Source organism: Tachysurus fulvidraco, chromosome 8 (assembly GCF_022655615.1).
Source record: "Tachysurus fulvidraco isolate hzauxx_2018 chromosome 8, HZAU_PFXX_2.0, whole genome shotgun sequence".
Lineage (NCBI taxonomy): Eukaryota > Metazoa > Chordata > Actinopteri > Siluriformes > Bagridae > Tachysurus > Tachysurus fulvidraco.
In genome coordinates, this window is record NC_062525.1 from 4,037,020 (window position 1) to 4,054,519 (window position 17,500).

General features: G+C 40.0%; 1 protein-coding gene across 1 annotated transcript in view; it reads left to right on the forward strand.

The window, feature by feature from the left end:
* The window catches only part of thrab (thyroid hormone receptor alpha b), a 138,890-nt gene that overhangs the window by 61,120 nt on the left and 60,270 nt on the right, over positions 1-17,500 (forward strand). The window contains exon 2 of the mRNA XM_047817556.1: positions 9,251-9,325. The gene's annotated coding sequence lies outside the window, so the exon portion shown is untranslated. The remainder of the gene's footprint in view (positions 1-9,250; positions 9,326-17,500) is intronic.

Below are 17,500 nucleotides of genomic sequence, written 5' to 3' on the forward strand. Positions count from 1 at the left end.
TGTGTGTGTGTGTGTGTGTGTGTGTGCGTGCGTGTGTGCGTGCGTGTGTTTGTATGTGTGTGCGTGTGTGTGTGTGTGTGTGCGTGTGTGCGTGCGTGTGTTTGTATGTGTGTGCGTGTGTGTTTGTGTGTGTGTGTGTGTGTGCGTGTGTGTGTGTGTGTGTGTGTGTGTGTGTGTGTGTGTGTGTGTGTGTGTGTGTGTGTGTGTGTGTGTGCGTGCAGCCACTCAGACTGTTGCGAGTCTTAAGAAATCTTCCAGGCTTTGATGTTTCACACACATCCATCATGGGGTTTTTACGGTTACATTTATGATATATTTTAGACTGCAGTGTTTCAGCCTCTCCTTACAAAGGCATTCCAGCTGAAAACCGCTCTTTATTTTTGTTACTTTATTATGTTTAAGTTTTATATCTTAAAAAAAAAGTTTTATAGCTACAACTGTACATATTAGCGCTTCCCGTTGAACCTGTCTGTATCTCACTTTCTCTCTCTCTCTCACAGTATATATACATACATACGTTAGACAGAGATTTTGGACGTTTGACGGTTTTCAGTGAGGAGATGTGATGTTTATTTGATTTACCACAGAGTCTCCAGCATCAGAGCTCTGTACCAGTCAGGTTCTTTTACTGTCTTTGTTTAGACTCTCGGAATTCTCACTACAGATTGTCTTTGGTATTTCTTTGCATAATTTCTACAAAAAAATGTGCCATAATCTATTGAATGCCTCGTCTTTTTATTTATTTATTTATTTATTTATTTATTTATTTAAATAATGTATGACATAATTTACCTCAGAAATTAGTTCACTGCAGTCCAAAACTGTGTATAGCTTTCAAATATCAAGACCTTTACCACATCTCAATCAGGTTTTTATGCGTGAATGAGTTCGGACTCACAAAACATTAGGACATTTATGACAAGTTCGGGTGACGCTCTAATTTCATCCTCGGTCACTATAAAGAGTCAACGATATAAAATAATTAACTTTTATGTCATAATTTAATTATCTTAATCACACATGCTTCTATCACTGTCCTTTAAGCGTCGTAAGCTAGCGAGTGGATTTTTAAAAATCATTAAACATTTACAAGCGTTAAAAAAAACATTTTTTAAAAAGCGTTTAATAATAAAAAGTGAAAGAAAAAACTTTTAGAACTTTTAAAAGTTAGATTCAGGCTCATGCTAATCATTTCAGAGCTACAACGATAGCAAACTATTCAAAATATTATGCTAACAAGAAATGCTAACAGTTTTTGTTCAGAAGATATTCTTCACAGAGAATTTATTTTTAATAGAAAACAAACAACATACCAATGATGTGAAAACTAATAACATACCAATGATAGTGTATTTTTATTTTTTTTGCACTAATTACACATATATTTCTATATATTTTTTGAATTTTCTATATTTTAACCCTCAATTGCTCAGTTGTATAAAAAAAAAAAAATGAGACGGAATGTAAGTCGCTCTGGAAAACGGCGTCTGCTAAATGCTGTAAATGTAAATGTGAATATTACACCTAATTCTATCTTTATTTATTTTCTGTTCCAGTTTTTATTCTGTTATTTAATTCATTTCATTTTGTTTTACTACAAATAACATACGTTTTTGTCAGGTTAATCGGACACACGTAATAAATATTGTTCGCAAATTTAATATCCGTGTATATTAGCGCTACGATTATAAATCATATGAGGACTTTTCTTCACTTTTCTCCAGTCCATGAGCAGAGATACATTCCCTACAAATGGACACTTTTCCCCTTTAAACAGTCGTCCTGTACTGCCAGAGTCTCTTTCATTATTTTCATATATTCCATAAATGAGTTTCTGCGAAATAGATTATAAACCACAGTCAGTAGTAATCTCCAAAAAGCTGTGCTCCTTCAGGATTTATGACCACGTACAGGAGAGTAGCCTAGCGTAAAAAAATAACCTTTATATTTTCCCTTTCTTCAGCTTTTTAGGATCTGTTGGTTTTCTAGAATAATGTTTGGTCAGTAGATTTTCTCTGACCTGCACTTTTTGTGATACTCGGCACTTTAATCTTATTGTCACAGTGTTGACCTAGATAACTTTTTTTTTGCAGATCTTTATTACCTTCACGATGCAAGGAAAACGCTTACTTCGGGCATTTAGAGGTGCATACGAAGGAAAAAAAAAGCGCTACATGCTGCAGTAGGCCATATGCTAGCTAGACATTTTTCATTTTTTTGCTGTTTGCGCTGGATCATCATGTTTCACTGAGTGTATCTTTACTCAAAATGCCCACTGAGAGGATCTTTGTAGAAATGTGTTGCTAGGCAAAAGTTTGGAGGTTAGTTCTAACTGGGATGAAGTTTGGTTTTAAAGACGACCAGAAAACCAAAACGTAGCTATTTTTAGATCGGATAAAAACACTGTATTAGTAATATTAAATTAGATGGGGGTGGGGGGGTGGGGACTTAGTGGTTAGCACGTTTGCCTCACATCTCCAGGGTTGGGGTTCGATTCCCGACTCTGCCTTGTGTGTGGGGAGTTTGCCTCGGGGGTTTCCTCCGGGTACTCCGGTTTCCTCCCCCGGTACAAAGACATGCATGGTAGGTTGATCGGCATCTCTGGAAAATTGTCCGTAGTCTGTAGTGTGTGAGTGAATGAGAGTGTGTGTGTGCCCTGCGATGGGTTGGCACTACATCCAGGGTGTATCCTGCCTCGATGCCCGATGACGCCTGAGATAGGCACAGGCTCCCCGTGACCCGAGAAGTTCGGATAAGCGGTAGAAAATGAGTGAGAATAGATAAGGAAAGACACACTGTGTGTGGTGCTGCTATGGGAAAATAATCAACAACAGAGTGGAGTAATGAAGTAAAGTCTTGAATTCATAAATAACTTTCTAAAGAACTTTGTTAGTGCCCTCACGTGCATATCGCAGCTATACGCTAGCCTGTCCGTTACTAGCCTGCTTTTGTCTTTCTCTTGAAGTTAATAAAGAAAATAACAAAACACATGGAAACAATTCCCTGTGGTGAAAAATGAAACTTTACCTCAGAGCATTCCAACCTTGTCCAACCTCTTGTTATGATAGAAATGAAACGGTATGGAATTGGAATGAGCGCATTACAGCAAGCAAACAAACAAACAAAAAGCCCTGCGATTTGCAGCCAGATCTAATGTCCGAGTTGCTGTTACAGAAGTTGTTAGTCAGTCTATTCTGACCAATCAGAATTCAGAAATCCACAACACCGTGGTTTTAACATAGCAACAGAAGCTTGCTCAGATACTTAGGAGTTTCTAAGAGGATTGGATCTATCGAGTGTTGGCTGATAGTCAGTACTTAGAAAGATGGAGTGAGAACAATGGACACCTGCCTGATAAATGAGTGCGTCAGGCAGTCTGTAGCTGTGGTGAGAGGTCTGATAAAGAGGCCCCCCCTCCCATTCCCAAACCCTCCACCCTCCACAGGCTCAATAACACTATGGGGATTTATTGCCCAAAACAGTAAGCTAATACTGCAGGCTTTCAGCTCACTGGCTTTAGATCTGCTATCTGTCTTCAGCGTCAAGCTGTTGCCAGATCTGTAATTAAGACCTGGGCTCTATTGGCAACCTGAGACTGAGACCTTTTCTAAAGAAAGAGCCCCGCTTTTCCCTCTGAGCATCTCTTTAAAGAAGCTGGATATAAGGAGAAAGGCCACGCTTTACGTCAAACTTCTCCCTTCCTGAAAACCGTTCGATTTATTATTATTTTTTTTTTTTTGCTTGTCCGACTTGTGCAATTTATCAACTTTCGTTCTACACAAATGAAATATTTGGCGAGAATACAGGACACAAAGGAGCTCATTCTGCTTCACGTCCGGTTCTCTAGACTACAGTCTGGCATTTGACCGTATTTCAAAAAAAAAAAAAAAAAAAAAATTCCAAAGAATTGTTGGAGCTAAAAAAAACAAAAAAAAAACCCACCCCAAAGTGCCAAGACTTGTATCGCTCATCAAACAGCAGACACGATTCGTAGTGAAGGTTGGTGACGTTTTCCCTCCTGTGCCGTGGCTACCTTGATGGATGGCCCTGCGGTTTTCCTGCTTCGATTTTTTTTTTTCTCTGCTGGAACTCAACTTGTACATATTTTCGTTTCTGAATTTCCATTTGTGTGTGGCCTTCTTGGCAACACCACATCTGGTGCTGGGTAGGAACGACTGAAGAAGTGAATAAATATATATCCTTTAAGGTCATTGCAGCAGGTTTAATGGTCGCTAGTACAGTATGGATAAGGCCTTTAGAAAAGCATTGAGTGGATTTCATTTCTCTAGAGTGTGTGAGTTAAGAGCGGGTCCACTGAGGACACAGACAGGCTGACCTCTGACCTCGGATAATCGCTCACAAATTAGTCATGTCAAGAGGGCCATCCTCAGGTCTGCATGAAGTCCTCCTCCTCCTCCTCCTGCTGCAAGCCTGTACACATTTTCACCTTCGTGTTTTTTTTTTTTTTCTTACAATTTTTCATATTTCTCCTAGGGATTCATTGAAAACATTTTTTTTCAGAATGTGTGCATTTTTGGTAGACCAGATATAATTGATATAGAAACGAGTAACCTTTATTAATATTATGCAATCAGACACATCAGGAAACATGTTATTTAGCTCAAGTTATGGTGATTAGCACTGTGAGCCGCAAGCAATGTGCTCCTCATGCTGTGCCTTACGTTTAAGATGTTATGACATCTGAAACAGCGTCGTTAATAGAGAGGGTGTGGACGTGCCGATCATTATGACCGAGTATCCTTATTAAAATTGCACAAAAAATGGCACGATTTAAATCGCAGGCAAAGAGTAGATGCATAGTATCACATACTATTGGATGTTGATGGTGTAGGAATATATATATGTGTGTGTGTGTGTGTGTGTGTGTGTGTGTGTGTATGTGTGTGTGTGTGTGTGTGTGTGTGTAACAGTACTGATATACCAGGTGCCAATTAGTGTTTGTTTTCTTTCCAAAATATTCAGAAGAAAAGGTCCATCAAAGGTTATATGGTTCATTTAGATTGGTCAGACTAAAAAAAAATGACTAATAATACTTGTGACGTCATGTACACAGTTGGACAAGGGCAAGTGATCTTGCCTGTCACGTACTGAATGTGCCAAATATCAAGGAACTCAAAAGTGATCACTCAAGAGTAGAGAGGAGCTGAAAAATCTATGAAAACCCTGCCAGTTTTTCCACAACTCCACACGACGTAAACACAGATCTCGGCTACTGTGTGAGATCCGTTGTTGCGATTCATCCGACCACATGCATCTATTTAGCTAAAGGAAGGAGATTTGGACCAGAGACATTTAACGTTACATTTACGGCTTTTAGCAGACATCCTTATCCAGAGTGACTTACAACTGAGCAATTGAGGGTTAAGGGCCTTGCTCAGGGGCCCAGCAGTGGCAGCTTGGTCCTGGGGTATGAACCCATGACCTTCCGATCAGTAGTCCAACACCTTAACCACTGAGCTACCACAGGCTCACACATGTGCAAGTCACATAGCACAGATCATACACCAGGGAACTTGGGGCACAAGGGTGGATGGGGTGTTAAGCCATCACAGGGCAAAATCCCACAGGCATGATGGACAATATAGAGATGCCAGTCAGCCTACAACACATCTTTGGACTGGGGAAGTTAACATAGAACCTAGAGGAAACTCTGACCGCACATGCTGACTGCACACACCTAGGCGCAGGGGAAGTAAATGACAGAGGTGGGGGTAAGTCACACATGTGCAAGTCACAAGTAATGAATGTCAAGTCAAAGTCAAGTCGAGGTTTTTTTTTATGTCAAGCAAGTCTCAAATTTGCGACTTAAGTCTTACCCGAGTCAAGTTGAGTCCCCCATCTCTGAGTCATTTAACTCAAGTCCGAGTCAAGTCTCAAGTCATGAATGTCAAGTCAAAGTCAAATCGAGTCTTTTTTTAATATGTGTCAAGCAAGTCTCAAATTTGCGACTTAAGTCTTACCCGAGTCAAGTTGAGTCCCCCATCTCTGAGTCATTTAACTCAAGTCCGAGTAGAGTCTCAAGTCATGAATGTCAAGTCAAAGTCAAGTCGAGTTTTTTTTTTAATATGTGTCAAGCAAGTCTCAAATTTGCGACTTACCCGAGTCAAGTCATATGACTCGAGTCCCCCATCTCTGGTAAACGAATCCCAATCCCTTGAGATATTTGCAAGGCGAATATTTTGCTAACATGTTTGTTTTGCTCCGTTAACGGAAACGTTGTGTATATTGTTTTTTTAGCCAAACTCTTGTGTTGAAACAATGGATTTTTGAAAAAAAGTAGATTATGGAACACAAATACAAAACTCTTGGAATATTCAGCCGCACATCACCGGCTCATTTTAGCTAGTTTACCACAAACGGTTGCCAGTGTGTCAAAATTGTCCGGAATTATTTTGAAATGATTCGCAGTTGGTTAAAAAAAAAACAGCACGTCGCCTGCGTTGACGCATCGAATCTGACGCTGGCCTATTATAGCCTGTTTAGTCCTATTTAACTGCTTATATTTCACAGGCCATTTGATCCTGGAAAAAAAAATCAGCAGACTGGGAAGATTTTCCTTCAGGAAGTGGCAGTGTGTAAATTATTTTTAGTGTGGTGAAGGAGAAAGCATGGAGGTGTGGTACTGCAACTCTCGTTTTTCAAGTCACGAACGTCGAGGCCTGTAATGTGCTAGCTAGATGACAGATATTTCAGGAATCTACATGCCAATACCTGCTGCAGATGTCTTCTGGGCTGTGAGAGGAACCTGTAGTGCGCCACTCCTCGAACGGGAATGCGACGTATTTGTGAGAAGGTTTTCTCTTCACTTTGAGTGCATGCTTTAGTGAGGTAAAATGAGTCGAAAGAGATGACCTCATTTTGTTTTTAATTCCATATTATATTATTTCTGTTGACATTTGGTAAATGTTCTTTGTGCTGTTTTGGGTTCTGGACATCTCTTTTTGTGTTCTTGTAGATCTTTGACCATGTTACACTTTCTTTAATGTGCTGCCTTGGGTTGGTTGGTAAAATACAGCATCTTGTGATGAATTATTTTACTCTTTCTACAACCAGGTTTTTGTGATTATTAAGAAAACAACAGATTTAATTACCATCATATATTCCTTCCTTTTTTGCTTCCAACTGCTTTGATTCACTTCCTTCCTTCCTGCCTTCCTTCCTTATATCCTTCCTTCCTTCCTTCCTGTCTTCCTTCCTTATATCCTTCTTTCCTTCATTCCTTCCTTCCTTCCTTCCTTCCTTCCTTCCTTCCTTCCTGCCCTTGTTGTTACACTCATGGGAAAAAGACTGAACACTTTTTTTTTTAAACTCAGTTACAAAAAGCTCGTTTGTCAAGATAATCTCCTCCAGGAGTAATTAGCATTTATTTCTTGCCTCTTCTTTTCTCAGTCTTGGAAAATTACAGTCACGAATTATCAATGACACAATGACACCATGACATAATGACAGTTGTTTGAGACCTTAAGTGTACATTGTGTACTGTTGGTTCAGGATGGAACAACATCATGTGCACCAGCATAATTACCTGCCGAGAAGTGTAGACGTGGATGAAGTAGCTGTGGACCAATTCGCAGTGGCGACTTAACGAATGTGCGTTTATTTGCGTTCCAACGAACGTTTATAAATACTGTAGGTGTTCTTAGAACTCTGTGGATTTGATTGGTGTGCCAGGGCAGTTTAGATAAATAGAGCAAGCTGTCATGGTGCTTTACTTGTTAAGACGTGAAGCTGTCATCATGTCATTTATAACCGCGAGCTGAATGAAAGCTTGGCCTTGCCAAAGAGGCTCATTCCCCCTCTACATGTACTGTATATGGATAGTTTTAAAAATGCTCGGAGGAACGCAAAGGCACTTTCAGAAATAAATGTATTTTAACAATTTTTAATAAAGTATTTTAACTAGATAGTCAAATCGTAAGGACCACTACTGAATACATATAGTACTGTGCAAAAGTTTTAGGCAGGTGTGAAAAAATGCGGTAAACAAAGAATGCTTTCAGAAATATAAATAACGAGTGTTTATTTCTGTCAATTTACAAAATGCAAAGTGAGCAAACAAAAGAAAAATCTAAATCAAATCAACATTTGGTGTTACTACCTTTCGCTTTCAAACCAGCATGCGATGATGACACGGCCCCCACAGAGCCCTGATCTCGTCATCATCCAGTGTGTCTGGGATTACACGAAGAGACAGAAGGATGTGAGAAAGCCGACATCCACAGAAGATCTGTGGTTAGTTCTCCAAGATGTCTGGAACAACCTACCGGCCGAGTTCCTTCAAAAACCGTATGCAAGTGTAGCTAGAAGAATTGCTGCTGTTTTGAAAGCAAAGACTGGTCACAGCAAATATCGATTTGATTTAAATCTCTCTTTTGTTCATTCACTGCATTTTGTTCATTTATGAAAAGAAATGTTTAACACTTCTATTTTTGAAAGCATTCTTTGTTTACAGCATTTTTTCAGGTGTTTTTGCACATATTGTACAATATCTCAGCCATTACGCACATACTATACAATATTTCAGTCATTTGCTGTTTTTTGCACAACTCCATATATTATCCAAGGGACCTGCTGCTAAGAAACTGTGTTCATTCTAATGTTACTGCACGAGATATTGTTTTAACATTCAGTATTTACATACAGTATTTACACCGGTCGGTCGGTCGGTCAGTCGGCGCTGTCTCTGTTACTGTTTATTGTCTTTTGTGTATTGCATTTTTTGTACTTTTTGTATTGTCTTGTAACTTTATGTCTGCACTGTTTTTTGTCCTGCACTGTCTTTTGTCCTGCACTGTCTTGCTTGTCTTGTCCTGCACTGTTTGCACCAGGTTCCACAGTTGCACTTTATGTGGCTAAGACTACTTACATGTCCTTAGCCCTGTCTTTGTGTTATGTAGCACCACGATCCTGGAGAAACGTTGTCTCATGTCACTGTGTACTGCAACAGCTATATATGGTTGTAATGACAATAAAATACTTCTCGACTTGACTTGACTTTTTCACACCTGCTTAAAACTTTTGCACAGTACTGTACATACTAAATGTACAAAAAATGCCCCCTTGGTAGTGCCACCCCAAGAAAACGGGCGGGCCTCAGAGTGAAGGTGGATTGGAGGATGTGTGGATTTGTGCCTTTCCTATTTTTCTCATCATGTTTGTTTTCCATATGCTGTATTATTCCCATGCTGCCTAAGCTCCCACTCTTGACGATGCTGTTTTTCCTTCTCAGAGTGGTTGTGAGACATCCCAGAGGACCCTGCCTACAGAAAACAGTCAACCAGACACACATCTCTGAACCACACTGGTAAGTACCCTGTGATGTCATATATTCCTGTGAGGCACAGGCTGATAAGCAGGCATACGGCATATAGTAATAAGCGATATTCAGCACTTGTCATGTAGACCATCATTGCTATACAGTGCGATACTCTTTAGGTAGGCAACATTTGAAGGAAGGTAGATTAAGAAGATCTATTATGTACAATTGTAAAAAAAACAAAAAACATGGTTCCTCAAGATGGTACTCTTGGGATGGGTAAGGATCTCAAGGGCTTTTTTATTTTGTTCTGAAAGGGAAAGCCTCTGTTTTAGGGCTTCACATGTAACCAAGGCTGATTACCCGAAGAACCCTTTAGGATCTTGGATGGAACAACATGTTATTTTTACTTCTGTTGTAGTAAACACCTCAAGCATTCTGTGAGGGTTCTTTTAACAGTTATAGTTATGTAAAAAAGGCGAGAGATCAATTATACAGTACATGTTATAAACCCCTTGAGTAGGTACCACTAAAGAAACAACCTGAGAACTCGTCCTTACTTAGGAAAAAAAATGTGCTATAAGGTTTTACACAAACTTTGAGAGGGTTACCAGGGAGTATCACACTGAAGAACTCAGGATTGACCCAGCAAGAACATTAAAAGGCTACATGGAGAACATCACATAATAAAATACAGCTTTCTCTGCTTGGTTTTATGCCTATTAGTTTGTTTTTTTCTTTCTTTTGGTCAGGGATTCTTTGAATAAGTAACAGGTACTTTCAACTTATTACTGACATGAAAAGTAGGTCCTACTTGGAGCTTTAAAAGGGTCCTCCAAGGAGATAAATCAAATAACCTCACAAGGTGCTAGACTATAGAGAATGCTAGCAAAAACTTGGGTAATTGGGTAAAAGAGGATTCCTAGGAAGTTTATGGTCCAAGCTTCCTGAAATTGGAACCGTTTGTGACAGTTGAGTGTTGTATGGTTCTGCACAGACCGCTCTTGAAAAGTTTTTATATGGCTCTTTGACCTTACCGAAGGGGCTGTACTTGGAAAGTTTAGGGATTTCTACTAGTTACACACACTTTGTATATGTATGGTGCTTATAGAGGACATGGGCCAATCTACACCAATCTGTACAGAGCCTTTGTGGAGAACCTCAGATTGTCACATTAGATGATCTACTGCCAAATAAGATCTCTCAGTGTGAACCAGTGACCAAAGATATATGTGCCTTAGCTCCGTTCCTAATTTGTTTGGTGAGAGATTTATGATGTGTTCTTCCAATGTGTTTCTTGAGTGAGGCCAGTACTAAGCAGGAAATAAAAAATAACATTTCTCCGTGCGTCTCCGACCCCAGGCCTAGAGAACCCTTGGGACGTTCAGCATGGTAATAAACCTTTTTCTGTTTATCCACACTCATACTGCGCAGGCTGATGTGTGTGTTTGCAAGTATATCATACCCAAGTGGCCATGCCAAGATCGTTCAATGACGTCCTTCACCGCCATATGTTTTTTTCCCCCTCTTCACTTCTTCACCGTCATCATTTTGAAGTTGGACTGTTGTCCTGTGTCTTATGGTTCCATGTGTCAATGCATTGTTCACTCTCAGAAAGAGCTGATAGGAGAGGAGAGGCTGGGGCATAATTGTAGTGTAATCCTGGAATCAATCCATGGGCATTAGGAAGCTGCTCAGTCAATAACAATCGCTGTAATAGAGATATTTTAGGAAACAATTCAGAACGTTGTGATCTCTTCCACAGCCCTACAAAGAGGGTGAGTCAATTCTAGTAAAGGGAAATTAAGTAAACGAGTAGAAATGTCATAGAGTCCTTGTTTCTACCTGTTGGTATAAAAAAAAAAATCAATGGCAGATTGACTGTAATGTTTCTTTTGGTTCTTGATGGTTCTTGATGGTTGCATCACGCCCAATCAGAGGTCTTACATCGGGGTATCTGATCTTATCTGCAATTGTGGCTGACAGTTATTCTTATCAGTCAAGAGCCATATCTGATTTTGTGCGTTTGTCTTAGCTTTCGGATAGGCCACGAAGGGGAAGTTGTGACCTAATGGTTAGAGAGTCTGACTCCTAACCCTAAGGTTGTGGGTTCTAGTCTCGGGCCGGACACGACTGAGGTGCCCTTGAGTGAGGCACCGAACCCCCCCCCTAACTGCTCCCCGGGCGCCGCAACATAAATGCTTGCCCACTGCTCCGGGTGTGTGTTCACGGTATGTGTGTGTTCACTGCTGTGTGTGAGCACTTTGGACGGGTCATATGCAGAGCACGAATTCTGAGTATGGGTCACCGTACTTAGCCGTAGGTCACGTCACTGCACTTCATTTTATTTACCTATTAACCCAGCATCATTGCAGCATAGAGGCATAGTGGGCAATATTGTGCAACTCAGTTCTGGGTTCCCTGGTTAAATCCTGAGTTTGGGTTACTGTTGGTTTCCTCCAGGTTCTTCATTTTCTACCCACATCCAAAAAACATGTTGCTAGGTGGACTGGCTATGTCCCAGGGGTCCTACCCAGGATGTACTACCACCTTGGGATTGGCTTCGAATCCACTACAACGCTGTTCGTGATAGCACATTTATTGAAAATGAATTAATAGTTTCTGGGATTTCACTGTCTTTTGACTAGCAGGAACTTTACGCAAGTTAACATATTTATTACTTGCCTGTTACTTTTTAAGCTTTTAAGTAGCTCTGAAAGGGTTGAATACCTCTAGATAATCTCAAAATCTAGGACACAAGAACAAATCCATTGACGGACTTCTGTGAGATTGCATGTTGTGTTCTTTGAGCTATTTCATTTGAACAAGTCAGTCATGCAAACAATAGAGTTAATTTGTATCTCCTGTTTGTCTTCTCAACAAAACCTACTAACACTCGTGCGGTTAAAATTTGCATTTTTAATGAATGTGAGGTGATGACATGTTGTAAACATTGTTTGCAGCTCTGTGCTGTATAACCTGCCCTTTCTTCAGTTTTGGCAAATTGTTTCCACATGCCACTTGCCATTTTTTAAACCACTAGTCACTAGCTAGAGGTATAGCTCTGGTTAACAATATGTAGCTGAGAGTGTTCAGGTCCCTGACTCTGAGGTTATTGCATCTCTTTCTAGACTGTAACACCAATGTAAACCAATGTAACCAGTTTCTGTACTAAAGACCAATGTAACCATTTGGACTCCGGTTCCTTTCCTAAAGACCAGTATAACCAATAAGACTGTAGTCCCTGCCCACAATGCTAGTGTTTAGAATTGTATTTATTTATTTTGCATTTATTAGAGTTTAGTAATTCTTTGTATTTCCAAGTCCACTATACCCAAAATTCCACTGTAACCAATCAGACTGCAGGTCCTCTTAAACCGCCACTGTATCCAATCAGACTGCAGGTCCTCTTAAACCGCCACTGTATCCAATCAGACTGCAGGTCCTCTTAAACCGCCACTATATCCAATCAGACTGCAGGTCCTCTTAAACCGCCACTGTAACCAATCAGACTGCAGGTCCTCTTAAACCGTCTCTGTAACCAATCAGACTGCAGGTCCTCTTAAACCGTCTCTGTAACCATTCAGACTGCAGGTCCTCTGCACTGTAACCAATTAGAATGCTGAAAGCAGTAGCTAAGGCAAGTGGAATCGTATTATTCTGAAGATGCCTTTTATACGTAAAGATATTTTATACATCATGTAAACAGGATGCTCAATAAACCTCTCTAGGCCAAGTATTTCATTTTCTTAGCTATAAACCTCTTTCATCTAATTTAGGGGCAAATTTTATATATTTTTTTATTCTTTTTCTGTGCAGTGTGTGATAGTAAAGTTAGTGTTGCAGTATAGAAACCAGAGTGAGACATGGCGGTAAGGTGTTTTCCATGTAGGGATGCAGGAGGTGGGCGTGAGGTTGCAGAAAGGAACTTGAATTTAGGAGGTGTGTTTGTGGTAGGACTTGAAGGGAGTGTAGGCTTTACACTGATGTTATATTCATCAGGGCCTCACGGTCCAGATTTAGACACGAGACATGTCTGTTTGTCCGGGGCAGGGAGGGGATGGCTGTTTGAAGGGGCGATCTTGCAGACCGTCGCTCGGTTACAGCTAAACATTTTTAACACCTCATAAATCTCAGCTGCCACTAGGATGCCAAAACCCCCAAGTGCCCAGCATGCCAAAAGGAAGTCAAGTCAAGAGCAGTGGCGTGCTCACAATGTGGAACCTGTAACCTCTGTACATTCACTGGTGCTTATCCCGATCCAACAAATGACACAATAATGTTCAGATCCATCATTTAAAAGCTTCCAAAACAGTTCAGAGAGGAATAATTTAGCATACGAGTTGCTTTCGCACAGAAAAACAGGTCAGTGTTACAGCATTGCAGTGTTTCTCTTCTCTCTACCAGAGAATATGACGGCATGGTATGAAGCCACTGTTAAACATGGCGAACTGCAGCATGTTTGCAGAGTGTTAGAACATGCAGGCAGGATGTAAAGAAACCTTCTGGATACAACCTAACTGCTCATTTATTTAATTCCTACATCCATAAATATTTCACTGTATGTCAGCTATAAAACGAAAGACAGAACCTTAGTCAGGGGAATCCCAATCGCTGTTGTTAACCAGACAAGTGTTTGAGTCTGTTTTCTTTCCAGGCTTCTTCCTTATGACACCTTTGTCTGTAGCGGTTTCTGAAATGATATCTGGATTTGTTAAAAGCATTATGCAAATCAAACTAAATTTAGTTTGGGGATGGAGCAGCGGTTGCCTCAGGGTTCTTGGCTTGATCCTTCTCCAGGGTCTTTGGATGTGCTCCTTCTGTCGTTGTATGTGAATACTGGTGGATTGATGACTATAAATTGCCCCTAGGTATTCCCACCTCATGCTCCATTTTCTCACAACAGGATTCATATCTGCTAGAATAAAGTGGTTTCTGAGGTGGTAACGATGATCAAAAGGTTGTGAGTTTAAATCCCATCACTGCCAAGCTGCCACTGAGCAAGGTCCTTTACTGCTTGTTTGTGTAAATGAGATAAATGTAATAAGTACATGAGAGCAATTCTGAAGATGGATCAGTGAGTGAAAGAGTGAACTGGACAGTAGCTATAAATCTATAAATCTATAAAACATGTAGAGGTTTGAATAAGAAATATCTGTAGGCAGCAGTCAGGGTTTGTTAGGAAAAGTACTGTATTGTATATAAAATATGTCACTTTAGGTACCAGATCTGCACCAACAGACTGTTTTTTTAGAGAGACGAGGAAGTTCTCGCTTTTCTCTCAGATTTCCTCGTTCTCTGTTTATGCCGCTGCCTGTAGGTCTGCATTAGTTTCTGCCGGTTCCTGCTTTAGACTCCGTTTCTGTCTTAGTTTGTGCCTCCGGGTTTGCCTCAGTCTCTTTCTCTGCTTCTTCTTCAGTCTCTACTTCTGCCTCAGTGTCTGTGTTTACAGACTGTTTTCGCCTCAACTCACACACAGTCTTCCATCCTCAGTCACTGTCCCTGGAAACTTTGCTGCCTCATGCATCTTTAGACACTGACTCGCGTTTCATCTTTCTTGCACAGCAATTTGTTTCTTCTGATACAAATCACGCTACTGCCTCAGTTTCAAGTCGTAAACTGTTACTCCAGGACAGGACTGTGCCTCAGGCAGTCCTCTGTCCTTCCCTGTTTATGAAAAAGTAATCAAATAAACGGTATGAATAAGTATAATGTACAATGTGAATAAATAAGAATATTGGTTATAGAATAATATATAAATAAAGTAGGAAGAAGTATATGTAAAGTTTAAAAGTAAGAATTTGTTGAGTTGAATAAGTATATAAATAACAGGTATGATTAAGTATATGTAAATGTAATAAATAAGAATTGGTTTATGAATAAGTATTAAAAATAAAGGTATGAATAAGTATAGGTAATGTTTATGAATAAGTATGAAAAATAAAGAGTATTGAATAAGTATCTGTAATGTTATGAATAAGTATATAACTAAACGTGATGAATAAGTATATGTAAATGTTTATAAATAAGAAATGTTATTTATGACTAAGTATATAAATTACAGTTATTTATGAAATAAGTTAATATATGGGAAATGTTTATAAATAAAATTTATATGAATAAGTATAAAAATAAAGGTATGTATAAGGTATATGTAAATGTTTAGAAATAAGCATTTGTTTCTGCCTCAGTCTCTCCCTCCAGGTCTGCCTCAGTCTCTGTCCTGTTTCTGCCTCAGTCTCTCCCTCCAGGTCTGCCTCAGTCTCTGTCCCTGTTTATACCTCAGCATTTGTTTCTGCCTCAGTCTCTCCCTCCACGTCTGTCTCAGCCTCTGCCCTGCCATCCAGGTTTGCCTGTGTCCCTGTTTTAGTTTTTGTTTTTGCCTTAGCCTTTGACTTCATTACATCATTGCCTCTTTCTCTGGCTTTCCATTAGTGTCTACCTCTGTTACTGCCTCTGCCTCCCACCCCCTCTCAGTCCCTGCCTCTGCAGTCCGAACTAAAGTTTCTCGCTGTTAAAGATCTGGAGTTTCCATTTGTACCACATATGCCCTCTGTTCCAGTCGCTTCCTTCCCAAAGTGATCAGTCAGCCTTGTCAGCCCCCTCTCAACAACCCTCATGCTAATGCTAACACAGGCTAATTTAGTCCACAGAATCATATTCCATATGCGTCCTCTCCTGCGAGGCGACTTTACCGTCGTGTTGTCCTTGTAGCTACAGGATGCATAAAGACACTTCCCTCAGGATGAGAGACACGACCGTTTGGTATGGAGGTTACTATATTAACATCATGATACACTTCAGACTGATGTTTTATTCATCTGGACAACTAGCAGTGTTTTTACAGATTAGTGTGTGCTACAAAAACAGCTTCTAATGCTTTCGCTTTTTTTTTAATCAAACACTTTTATTTCTTTTTAAGCATTAAATTATAAGAATCTTGAATTGAAGTTATAAAATTCTAAAGGAAAAAAAAACAAACAATTATCACCAGGATAGATGACTTACACAACAGCAGAACATCAGGATGAAAAAGTCTGAAAAAGTCTGAAAGACCATTAATGTACTTCATAGATGTGTTTCCATGTTCGTGCCTTTATTTATTTATTTGTTTGCTTGTTTGTTTGTTTGTTTGTTTATATTTTATTTTATTTTATTTTTTGTAGATTTATTCATTCCATTTATTTATTCCTCTTCTCTAAATCTGGGGTTTATGTCTCATCTGGTCTTGTACGACTGGAAATAACTGCCCCCGGGGCATCGGCAAGATGGTCTCTGAGTGAACTTTGGTCAAAGGCAAGCTTTTATTACTTGTATGATTCTACTTTCTTCTTCAGGGTCATACAACAGACACACACGCATTCACACGCACACACACACACACACACACACACACACACACACACACACACACACACACACACACACACACACACACACACACATGGTGATAGAGGAAAATTTTATCCTATAGCGTAAAAAGCTGTCTTAGAGTATAAATTGTGACACTGTCCTGTGTTTGTGAGGACATTTAGTTCTTTTAGGTCCACACACACACACACACACACACACACACACACACACACACACACACACACACACACACACACACACACACACAAGTGCAGAAGAAAGCTAGACTCTTGCTTACTGTTTGTTTGAGAGAGAGAGAGTGTTTGTGTGTGTGTGTGTGTGTGTGTGTGTGTGTGTGTGTGTGTGTGTGTGTGTGTGTGTGTGTGTGTGTGTGACCTTTCTTTCTTTGCTATCTCTTTTTTCTCTTTTCTCTTGCATTCCTTTATACAGTCACCAGTGGAAGTTTTCTTTTAGGCCATGCTATTTTTAACAGAAGCAAAAAATCAGGGGGAGTGTAAAAGAAAAAGCTCTCTTTACTGTTTTCTGTGTGTGTGTGTGTGTGTGTGTGTGTGTGTGTGTGTGTGTGTGTGTGTGTGTGTGTGTGTGCGCGTGTTATGTCCGATTTATGAAAGAAGTGGGAACTGTGTACTTCTGTTCATGCTGTTCACGATCAGCGATGTTCATTTGGAGTCACGTGCTGAACGCAGACTCGAGGACAGCGAGAGTATTTCCCAGTTGGAATTCCGAGCTAATTCAAGCATGAGAAATTTCCGGGGAATTCCAGGAATTTTCTTCGGGGTATTCTATTCAGAGTTGCGCAGAATATTTCTCGGTATGGTTTAAAAGTCTTTACTGGAATAGGAATATATG